Source organism: Sciurus vulgaris, assembly GCF_902686455.1.
Source record: "Sciurus vulgaris genome assembly, chromosome: 7".
Classification (NCBI taxonomy): Eukaryota; Metazoa; Chordata; class Mammalia; order Rodentia; family Sciuridae; genus Sciurus; species Sciurus vulgaris.
In genome coordinates, this window is record NC_136467.1 from 136,700,328 (window position 1) to 136,709,837 (window position 9,510).

Genomic DNA, 9,510 nt, shown 5'->3' on the forward strand with positions numbered 1-9,510 from the left:
CTGGGTAAGCGCTCTACCACTGAGTCACATCCCCAATTTCCCCAATTCCGATCACCTTCCCACTGGGCTCCCTTCTCACCCTCCAGGCACTAGCCATCTGCCTTGGTCACCCCAGAATGACGTACCAGACAATCAGCGACAGACCTGTACCCCAGAATCCATGAAACAATTCAAACTGGCAAACCCTAAACCTGCTTGCCCTGCCTCGCCTGTTCCTTCCCACAGAAACTGCAGTAGAGACGGTTGCCATAGTTTCTCTCCTGACACTGTGCCTCCCTGCAAGCCATGATGTGCTTCCTCCTCTTGGAAACTGTAAGCGACAAACTGTCTTTTCAGTGCCAATCATCTCCTGACTTGTTGACCTTACCGTACCTGATCAAAGTCATGAACCCTACATTTTCTTTTTTTTTAATTTATTTTTATTGTAAACAAATGGGATACATGTTGTTTCAGTTTGTACATGGAGTAACAGCATACCATCTGCATAATCATACATTTACATAGGGTAATGAGGTTTGATTCATTCTGTTATTTTTTCCATCCCCCCACCCCTCCCACCCCTCTTTTCCCTCTATACAGTCCCTCCTTCCTCCATTCTTGCCACCCTCCCACCCCCCATTATGTGTCATCATCCGCTTATCAGTGAGATCATTCGTCTTTTGGATTTTTGAGATTGGCTTATCTCACTTAGCATGATATTCTCCAATTTCATCCATTTGCCTGCAAATGCCATAATTTTATTATTCTTTATAGCTGAGTAATATTCCATTGTATATATATATACCACAGTTTCTTTATCCATTCATCAATTGAAGGACATCTAGGTTGGTTCCACAGTCTGGCTATTGTGAATTGAGCAGCTATGAACATTGATGTGGTTGTATCTCTGTAGTATGCTGATTTTAAGTCCTTTGGGTATAGGCCAAGGAGTGGGATAGCTGGGTCAAATGGTGGTTCCATTCCAAGTTTTCTAAGGAATCTCCACACTGCTTTCCAGAGTGGCTGCACTAATTTGCAGCCCCACCAACAATGTATGAGTGTACCTTTTTCCCCACATCCTCGCCAACACCTATGGTTGCTTGTGTCCTTGATAATCGCCCTTCTAATTGGGGGGAGATGGAATCTTAGTGTAGTTTTGATTTGCATTTCTCTTATTACTAAAGATGGTGAACATTTTTTCATATGTTTGTTGATTGCTTGTAGATCTTCTTCTGTGAAGCGTCTGATGAATGCTACATTTTCAATCACTGTGTGCCTCCCATGAGGAAGGACGTTGGCACTGCTGAAGACCCTGAGCTTTGGGCTGATCCACAGGCACCTGGCGTGGAGGTATGGGAAGAGGTGTGCCCCTGATCACACCATGAGCAGAACAGAACAGCAATGACGCCCAACCTCAGGTGCAGGCTTCCTCTCTCTAGCAATTCCTTGGGGAGGGCTCCTCTGTTGCCACAGAAGGGCGGGGAGGGCAGAGGCAGTGACGCGTGGACACTGGTGGGCAGGTGCTGCTCAGGAGTTCTGGATCTGCTGCCAGCCTCCCTTGTAGGTGCAGAGTCCCTCTTCTCCACTAACCGGCTAAGAAGACAGTTCACTCAAACCTTCTGCTGTGTTTCTCCTACTGCAAAATAGGGATATAATCCCATCCACTTCCTTTAAGGAATAAAGGAGATAATAAAAGTAAGTTTTCTGGACTGGCTGCGACCCAGACACTTGATGGATGTTAACTATGAGACAGACACACACTAGCCATGTCCTGTCAGTCCCCTGCTGAGAGTTATTACCACCAGAAAGCCCATTAACTTTAGAGATCAGGGAATAAGAAGCTCCAGTGTCATGACTGGGCACATAAAACTATGTTGTAGAGGGATGCTAATCTTGGACCAATTTGGGGATCTTTAAATGAAAGATACTCCACTTTCTGCTTACCCATATTCTGACTATGATTTTTTCTCAACAGCTGTAATTCTCAAAGTATGGTCCCTGGACCAGAAAGATCAGTACTGTCTTAGATATTATTAGAAATACAAATCCTTGGGCTCTACCTACCAAATCAGAAATTCTGGGTTTGTGGTCCTGTAATTCATATTCCAAAAAGCCCAAAAAATGAATATGATGCACACTTGCTATAGACTGAATACTTTTGTGTCTCCCTAAAATTCACATATAGAAATTCTAATCACCAGTGCCTCGGTGAACTGGATTAATGCTCTTGTGAAAGAGCCCCAACAGAGCTTTCTTGCCTCTCCCATCATATGGAGACCTTGCAAGAAGATCACCTTCTATGGACCAGGAAATGGGCCCTCATCAGACACCCCATCTTGGACATTCCAGTCTCCATAACTGTAAGAAATAATTTTCTGTTTTAGCCACCCAGTCTGTGTATTTTTGTTATGGTAATGTAAACAGACTAAAAATGTGAACACTTAAAGTTTGAGAACCACTGCTCTATCACATTGGAACCACTCCTGTGCTGCTAGGGATTTAGCTAGGGATCAACACAACTTCCCCAAAGAGATCAGAATCCAATTTCTAATCAGTGGAGTTTGGAATAAAAACAGGTAGTATGGTCACACCTGAAATCTGCTAGACCCATACAATTTATATCAGCTCTGTCAATAATGAAAAACATTCTGCCTAACACTTCTTCAGCTAGTCCATCTACCGTTTATCCAAAAGCCTTTCTATCTGCCAGAGCCTGACCTACCCCTTCCAAATCACAATAAAATAAATGAGGGTAGAGAGACACGGATGGGAGTGTGCTTCAGATGGGGGCATTTGTCCCCAGTGGGTGAGCATTCTGCTTCCAACAATAATGCTGATAAGAACAGGTCTCCTGAAAGCCCCCAGGAAGTTTATCCATCTTGGTTAGGGCTGCCAAAGCAAAGTACCATAGACTGAATGGCTTATAAAACAGCAGATATTTATTTCTCACAGTTCTGGAGGCTGGAAGTCCAAGTTTAGGGTGCCCGCAGGGTCGGTGAGGGTTCTCTTCTGGGCCGCTGACTTCTGACATCTTGTTGGATCTTCACATGGTAAAAAGAGGGTGAGAAAACTCCTTTATAAGGGCACTAACCCCTTTATAAGAGCTGTACACTTTGACCTAATCACCTCCCCTAAGCTCTCAACTCAAAATGTCAACTCATTGGACATTAGAATTCAGCACATGAATTTTGGGAGGATAGAAACATGAAGTACATAATAGTTTTCACCATTCAGAAGGTAGAAGGAGATGTTTTGTGTCTAAAGTTTAAATTATTCTTGGCTTAAACAGTAGCACTGTATACAGTAAAGCACACAAGCCCCTCATATATTGCAGGAAAGAGGGCTTATTTGGAACATGGAGAGTCTCCTTGGGTCTATACCGATAAGCAATGACCCATGAAAGATACCTGGGAAAATTTAACTCTGGAAGTTGAGAAAAGCTAGAGCTACATTTCTGGAACATCTCTGAAAAACTTCTTTTCACCTTGTTGAGACTCCCACCTTTGGTCCCTCTGCTTCCTTTCTTCCTGTACCCTTCCAACCCTAGCCCAGGCTTGGTCCATCAATTGCAGCCATTTTTGCCAGTATCTTCTGTCCCAGTTGTCCTCAACCTTGAACCCCAAAGCAGCATGGCCAGAGTGTGTGTTTTTGGACCAAGGCATCAGAATATTTTTAAGGACCACCTGGTGATGCCCATGTGCAGTCAAGTTTGAGGATGAGGGCTCTATTGAATTCTTCCCTCTCACCTGCCACAAATACCAGGACTACGCCAATCAAGCATCAGCCTCCTCTTCACCTTTCTCCAGCCACAAAGCTGAGTGGGTGTGAAGCACGCTGTCTCATATTCTCCAATTTCTCCTGGACCTTAAGCCTTCAGCAGGTAACTGGCACCAATTAATCCCATTTGGGGCTTTGTACAAAATTTTCCATCTTATGCCAAACCTTCTGCTTTCCACTCTGCACATTCTAACTCAGGAAACTCTCAAACATTTCTACACCACTTATGGATTTGCTGCCCCATTCTTTCTTCCATCCTCTCTTCACAATGAAAGGTATGTTTCTATTTCTGCCCAAGATGACCCTCTTCCTGCTTCTGGATCCCCTTCCCATCTGCTTCAATTACCCCCTGATTTCTTGATTTTCAGTTCTTTCTATGGGCACACTTTCCCAGCAGCATTTAAACATGCTCAATCTTCTAGCATCACATCTATTTTTAAATGTCCTTCACCTTGTATCTCTCCCTGATCAAACTCCTCAATGGCACCTTGCTGCATTTAGAACAGAATGTCTGGATGTAGAAAACACAGATTCTTTGGCCTCAATGCAAGAATTAATTTTATGTCTCAGTGTGACTGGGCCACAGGATGCCTAGATATCTGGTTAAACATTATTCTGGATGTGTCCGTGAAGGTTCTTCCAGAAGACATGAGAATTTGAATCAGTATACTAAATAAAGCTAATAGCTCTTCCCGTGTGGGTGCACCTTATTTAATCCGTGTTTCATCTGAATAGAACAAGAACCTGGAGAAAGGAATTCCCTCCCTATGTCTGAATTCTTCAGCTGGGATATTCCTTTTCTCCTGCCTCTGGACTGGAAGGTACACCATTGACTCTCCTGCTTCTCAGGCCTTCAGAGTCAAGCTGGAATTTACATTTCTGTCTTTTCTGAGTCTCCAGCCTGCAGATGGCAGATTATGGGACTTCTCAGCCTCCACAGTCATTTGAGTCAATTCTGTATAATAAATCTCTTTTCATATGTATGTGCATATTTATATCCCAATAATTCTGTTTCTCTGGAGAACCCTGGCTAATGCACTGGACATGGTCTTCAGATGCTTCTGCATCTCAGACACTTTATGGTAGGTATTTTGAAGTCTCCTGAACTCTTTCCTGGGAGTCAGGGATGGCAGGACTCCCTATTCCTAGAGCCTAAACATATCTGAGCAGTTCTAGCTCCAGCTGTCCAACTGCTGCTCTTGGCCTCTTCTCAGATACTCACACAGCATCTATTTCCCCTGCTTCCTCTCTGACTCCTTTTTCTTCCTCCAACTAGGAAAATGTGTCTACACTGGGGGAAGGAGCTCTTAGAGGGAATCGGGCCCTTGCTGGTGATATACGCTTCCAAATAGATCACGAGCTGTAAGGTTTTGAAATTCAAAAGGCATTCTACTCACTTGTCCTTTTCCTGAAGTAAAGGAAAAATGGTTAGCCAGTTGATTGGGTGAGGGAAAGGAGGAAAAGAAACATTAGTTAATATTTCAAAATATTTTTCTCATTTCATGGTTGTGATAATATGACCAACATTAAATCTTCTTTATTTATTTTATTTTATTATTTTTCTTATTTTTTACAGATTGCATTTTGATTCATTGTACACAAATGGGGTACATCATTTTGTTTCTATGGTTGTGCACAATGTAGATTCATACCTTGGTGTAATCATACATCTACATAGATAGGGTAATGATGTCTGTCTCGCTCCATCATTTTCCATGCCCCCCCATTTCCCTCTATGTAATCTAAAAGTTCCTCCATTCTTCTCTCACTCCCCTTCCCCCCACCCCCATTATATATCATCATCCACTTCTCAGGGAAAACATCTGGCCCTTGGTTTTTGGGGATTGGCTTATTTCACTTAGCATGATATTCTCCAATTCCATCCACTTATCTGCAAATACCATAATATTATTCTTCTTTATGGCTAAACAATATTCCATTGTGTATATATACCACAGTTTCTTTATCCATTCGTCTGTTGTAGGGCATCTAGGTTGGTTCCACAATCTAGCTATTGTGAATTGAGCTGCTATAAACATTGATGTGGCTGCATTACTGTAGTATGCTTATTTTAAGTCCTTTGGGTATAAACTGAGGAGTGGGATAACTGGGTCAAAAGGTGGATACATTCCAAGTTTTCTGAGGATTCTCCACACTGCTTTCCAGAGTAGCTGCACCAATTTGTAACTCCACCAGCAATGTAAAATTGTGCCTTTTCCCCCACATCCACACCAACATCTATTATTGTTTGTGTTCTTGATAATAGCCATTCTAATTGGAGTAAGATAAAATCTTAGAGTTGTTTTAAGTTGCATTTCTCTAATTACTAGAAATGTTGAACAATTTTTCATATATTTATTAATCACCTATATGTCTTCTTCTGTAAAGTGTCCAGTTCCTTGACCCATTTATTGGTTGGGTTCTTTGTATTTTTGGTGTAAAGTTTTGTAAGTTCTTTATACATTTTGGAGATAGGTGGTCTATCTGAAGTGTGTGTGGAAAAGATTTTCTCCTACTCTGTAGGCTCTCTTTTCACATTATTGATTGTTTCCTTTGCTGAGAAAAAGCTTTTTAGTTAAAATCAGCATACTACAGTAATGTAGCCACATCAATGTTTATAGCAGCTCAATTCACAACAGCTAGATTGTGGAACATTAAATCTTAAGAGATCTTAATCAGAGTTAACGAACAGAAACTGTGTTCGAAGACATATTGTCAGGAAGTGTTTGGGAGGGACACTGAGTTCTGGCCAACAGAGTTGTAGGTCTTTCCAGCGATAGACCTTACGAAGCAGATAGAGTGAATACAGACAAATACTTCACGTTTCATGGTGCTGCCCAGTCTCTGATTTCCCTTTCTTCCATACTAATTTCCCTTTCCTCTCTTTAGCTGGCACATAGTCACCCAGGACAAAGAAAACATTTTCTAGCCTTCCTTGCTGCAAGAAAGTTCTGGCAAGTGGAATGTGAGCACTTGCTCTATGGTAATTTGTAGGAGTCTTCCTTGAAGACAATATGAAGGTACATTTTGCCTCTTCTTTTTCCTGCTTTCTTGATGTCTTGAATGTGAATGTGATGGTTGCTGCTAAATCAGCCCTTTTGAACCATATGGTTAAAGCCACACATTGCTGATAAAGGAGGATTGGTCCCCCAATCATGGAAGTACAACACCAACCTTGACCTGCTTACTTTTACCTAAAAGGGAATCAAATGTCTTGTGTAGAACCCTGATATGTCTATTCTCTGCCCTTTTTAGGTGAACCTAATCTCAATACACAATTTGGTACCAGGGGTGGGATCCCACATGTAGTTTACTGAAAGATATGCAGCAGAAGGCAATAATGACTCAATATTATAAGTTGGAAAGCTGATGCCATGTATTATTTGAAGTTGCAAAACAGTTAATAAAAACATCAACTATGGACAATGTTGTGTTAAACCATGTTTGAATCAGAGGCAGAGGAAAAAATTAACCATACTGATCCTGTCTTCCTCTAACATTTTGATATTTTATGCATCCTAACTTTTTGCATTAATTTTTATGTTTTAAAAATATCACATTAAATATCATCTTGGTTACTAAAGTGGTCCAGAGTGTGTGTGTGTGTGTGTGTGTGAGTGTGTGTGTGTGTGTGTGTGTGCACGCATGTGCACATGCACCCCTGTTGTGGTTTGGATCTGGAAAGTCCCCCAAAGGCTCATGTGTTTAAGTTTTGGTCCCCAGTGTAGTAATGGTAACAGATGTGGTTTGGGAGAAGTGATTGGATTACGAGGCTCAACCCTCATCAGTAGAATGATGAATCTATTGCTGGATTCATAGCTAGATGAATTATTGGGAAGTGGTGGGAACTGTAGGAAGTGGGATCTAGGTGAAGCAAGTGGGTCTTTGGGTGCATGCCCTTGGGGACTATATCTTGTCCCTGGCCCGTTTCTGTCTCTGTCTCTGTCTCTCTGCTTCCCAGCTGCCAAAAGGTGACCAGCTTTCCTTATTTCAAGCCCAAATCAGTGGAGTCAGACAACCATGGACTGAAAGTTCTGAAACTGTGAGTCAAAATGATTTTTTTCCTCTTCTAAGTCATTTTTCTTAGATATTTTGTCACAGCAATGAAGAGCTGACTGACAATAACCTTCTTAAATTTTGCACTGAGATGAATAATTCACTCACATTACCCCAGTTCGATCTCTGCCTGTGAGGTTGCATCACATTTCATCTAAGGTCAAATAAGTAGGAGAGATTTTTATATACTTGTGTATGCTGGTAACTTCTGACAATGCCAACAAAGTTCTAAAGAGAGAAATTAACTCCAACTATAAAACTAGCTTATCTATAGTCAGACATGAATGGGATAACCTTGAACTATTATCTGTGTTCTGCAATTTAAATTCACTGAGAATACATCATTTAGACCTGAGATGAAAATACCAACTATTTCTGTAGTCAAAAGTTATATTTTTATAAGCAGTGACTTCAAAGTGACAGCTCGTGACCCCAAGTCCTTTTAAAGCAACTTCCTTTAGGTTATTTCTGCTAGACAATGGGAGACTCCCCAACTGCAAAGTTAAATTGAAGTTTTTGTCTCCCCACCTAAGTCTGTGCATCAGATGACCACCAGGGAGCCAACACTGAGTTGAAAGAGAGGCAGATGGGCACAGCAAAGAGGCTATTAATTCAGTCTTTAGGTTAAAATAATTGTCTAGACAGATACTCAATTGTGGTTATTTGCACAAGAAATCAACAGAGGCCAAATAGTTGAGAACTGAAACTGTTGAGGAAATCAAGTTTCTAAGAAATCACAAAGCAGATCAGAGAGAGCTGGAATTATTCAGTTCTTTAATAATCAGCTCCCAGATTCTAAACACTGTCCAATGAGGAGTGTGTGCAAGCCGTGGAAAGAGTTCATTCTCCAATGCCCCCGAGTGACAAAATAAAAATATGTATGTGTATCGTCTCTGCCCACAGTTCCTGCCACAGAACTCCTAACTGCTCTGAATTGCTCTGGGTGATAAGAGCATCTATTTCCTTAATAAAGTAACTTTTATGGGGGCTTCAAGAAGGAGATTGATCACCAGAAAGACCAAACCATGATTAGAAGTTTGGAAATTTCAGCCTCATCCCCATCCTCCAGGAGAGGGAGAGGAGCTAAAGATCAAGTTAATATTCAACGTGGCCTCTGCCTTTATCATCTATATCCCTAATAACATTTAAGTAAATAAGTGTTTCTCTTAATTCTTGAGCTGTCCTAGCAAATTAACAAGCTCAAGGGGCTGGTGGGAATCCTGATTTAGAGACAATCAGTCCGAAGTAAAGGTGACATACTAAAGACATAACAGGCATCTGAAGCAAAGAGGCAGCCCTGTGGGACTGAGCCCTTGATCTGTGGAGTCTGTGCTAATTCCTGTTAGTGTCAGAATTAAACTGAATTGGAAGACACCCAATCAGTGTCCACAGAGAACTGAGAAGTTCTTGGTGTGGAAAACCAACCCCACACATTTTGGTGAACAAAAGTATTCTGTGTTTTAAGTATGAAGAAATGCTAGCATAATTTATTTCATGCACTTTGAAAGTTCCATCACATTTTCAAGAGTTAGAGAAATAGAATTTTTTCAAAACTGTTGAATACCAGTCCCTTTTCTTCTAAGGCAGAATTAACAATAATCACCCCATATTTATTGTTGGATTAAGTGAGAAAATCTGAATGGAAATGCTTAGGAAATTTCAAAGCTCAGTGCAAATACTATGTAATGTGGGTTCACA